Below are 3,056 nucleotides of genomic sequence, written 5' to 3'. Positions count from 1 at the left end.
CTCCTGTCTTTTCCAGTTATTGCGGAGGGACGGGACAGGGTTTGGTGTATGAGTTACAGAGACCCTGACTTCCCATGGGGCTGGCTCAGTGACCCGCAGACAAGACTGTGGAGCTAGTGACTCCAGAAGAGAGGCTGGGGGTCCAGCTCTCTCCATCAGGGTCTGGTCTGGTCCCCCCAAACTGGTCCGTCCTGGGAGGGTCAGGTGAGTGCAAAGACGGCTTGGAGGCTTCTTTGCCCGGGCCGCGGGGTGGGAGGCTTAAGAGCTCAGGTCTGAGGGGACAGGAAAGCAGTGCAGTCTCAGGTGTGAGGTCCGAGGACAGCGCTGCACTGAGCGGCTCTGGGCACCTGAGATCTGAAAGCGGGGAAGTCATTAGATCTGAGCGGAAGGGAGTACGGCCTGGGGCAGGGGTATGACGCCGCCTTTAAAAGCCCAGGTCTGAGAAGACCGCCCTCCAACTTTCGGAGATGGGGACAAAAATGAAACGGGCTGACGACGAGGAGGCTCAGATTGAGTGGGAACGGCCGCGAGGAGCGCGTCCGGCCTTGGCCAGCAGAGCCCTACGCCTCCACACCTCCACCCCCACACCCCCTCCCCTCCCCTCCCCTCCCCTCCCACCCCGCCCCGCCTCGCCCCCGCCTCGCCCCCGCCTCGCCCCCGCCTCGCCCCGCCTCGCCCCGCCTCGCCCCGCCTCGCCCCGCCTCGCCCCGCCTCGCCCCGCCTCGCCCCGCCTCTCCTCTCCCACCACGCCCCGCCGCTCCCACCCACGCCTCCCACCCCCCTGCTCCCAGCTGCAACACTCCTATGTATGCGGCCTCCCCGCGCAGCCAGGCCTTCACAGCCCAAAGCTGGAGGAGGGCCCGAGGCCGGAGGCGGGCCCGAGGCCGATGTCATCCAATCACGGGAGGGAGATGCTCAGGGTACCGCCCCCGGGGCCCGACTGACCAATAGGAGAATGAGCGGCGGACTGCGCACATTGCGTCTTCCCTCCGCCCATCCAGCCCCGCAGGCGCCGCGACGGGCTGCGCCAGTGGGGGCCCCCCCTCGCCGGGTATCAGAGGCGGCGCTCTCCCGGTTTCACTCGGACGAGTTGCCACCCGCCCTACCCGAGAGCTCGGCATCCTCAGAGCAGCGGGACAGGGCGGGGTCGTGCATAAAAGTAGTCCCTGCCCTCTGAGTCATTTGCTCTACCGGCGGTGCCTCGGCCTGGCCGGGCGGGCAGGATCGGCTAGGAAAAGGCCCCCAAGGTGTCTCCATCACACTCCTGAGCCCAGGCAGCACTGAACTGGTAACCAGGAGGCTTGGAAGTGTCCCTGACTGGCTTGAAAAAGCCATTATACCTCCCTGGGCCTCAGTTTCCCCTTCTGTATCATAAGGGGCTTGGACTAAAGGCTTTCTAACGAAAAAATGTGAAGTTAAAACTGCCTGGGTTTGACTCCCAGCCTGCCTTGGCCAAGGCTCTTCACCATGCTTACCTTCTGTCCTCATTTGTGAAGTGGGGATTAAAAAATAGTACCTTTCTCTTAAAAGTTGCTGTGAAGTTTGGTTAAGTACATGCATGTAAAGTAGCCCATGGTACATATTCAATACATGTTAACCATTATTAATCCTTCCAGCATCAATAGTGTAGGATTTATCCAGCATTTCTGTGCCAAAAGCAGAATAATCAGGCCCAGTACTGAGGCACAGCTTTACTGCCAAATATGACCTACATGATCACTGGGCCTCCTGAGAATACTGGCCTGACATCAAGTGGTGTATTGGGGGAACTCAGTCCAGCCTCATCAGGTTCCCCAGAGTCCAAGTTTGGTCACACCCATGGGACTCAAAGGGTTCTTATCAGAGCTACTAATTCTACAGGGGAAGCTGGCAGGACCACTCTGATGCTTTCTGGGTCCCTCGTTTTCGCCTCTCTTTTCCCAGAACGGTGTTGGGTTTCAAGGTTCCAAACCAGTCAGAGACTCTGGGAGAGGGCAGGTGACTTACCCTCAGCTCTGGAAGTGACCTGGTTTCTCTTACCGGACAGGTCTGGTGACTTCCTCTTAATGGGTAGGTCCTGAGAAAGGAAATTCTTTCTTTTCTCTCAGCATTTGACTTTTGCCTACTTCCTCTACACCGCTCATGGTTGCCCTCTATGGGGAAAGAAATGAGCTACCCTAAGGTAGCGTGTTGGTGTTGACAGATTTTAAAAGCAGATGCTATGGATTGGAATATCACCAAATCAGACAGCTAGCTGTGAGCTGGCTTAGGCACCAGCTTCTGAACTGGGTCCCAGACTTTTCTATCTAAAGCTTTCTTAATGTTACCCAGGGTGGGGTCTCAGTGAGCATTTCTTGTCATCTTTTCCTGGCCTAAATTTGACATTTAAAATTTTTCAGTCCTATGCATCATTGTAAATCAACTATACTTCAATAAAATTAAAAAAATTTTTTTTTCAGTCCAACTGCTAATGTATATGGAATTTCTCTTGGGGTGATGAAATGTTCTGGATTTAAATAGTGGTGATAGTCGCACAACTTTGTGAATATATGAAATAACACTGAACTGTAAACTCTATAATGAATTTTATGATATGTGAATTATATCTCAATTAAAAAAAATCAGTCCCAGAGGGCAAAGTTGGTAAGATTGCCAAGTTCTGCTGGAAATTTCGTGGTGGCCACTCTTTCCAGTTGTCCTCTCCACTTGAGCACTTTCTTTTAACCTTTTCCAAATTTCAAAGCCATCTTCAGGTCAAAACATGACTAGCCACCACCCCTTTCCCTTTAACACATACAGAGCTTTGGGTATGCTATCTAGTCTGCCAAGTTCTTTCACTTATGGAAATATATTTATTCAGTCATGATTTCATACCTACTTGATTCTACCTCTAGGTTTGCAACTATGTCCTGGGTTTATTTTTTTTATCTCCCCAGAGAGCTCCCTAAAAATGGTAACTTTGTCCCATTATTCCTCCTTCTACCCACAGAGTCTCCAGCAAGCTTTTGTGTGCAGGAAGGAGCTCAAAACTTAGTTTTAAAACTGTCCTTCCAAATGCCTGGAAACCAGGTTAGTGC

The sequence above is a fragment of the Kogia breviceps genome, chromosome 1 (assembly GCF_026419965.1).
Source record: "Kogia breviceps isolate mKogBre1 chromosome 1, mKogBre1 haplotype 1, whole genome shotgun sequence".
NCBI classification, from domain to species: Eukaryota; Metazoa; Chordata; class Mammalia; order Artiodactyla; family Physeteridae; genus Kogia; species Kogia breviceps.
Note: the sequence above shows the minus strand (reverse complement) of the source record.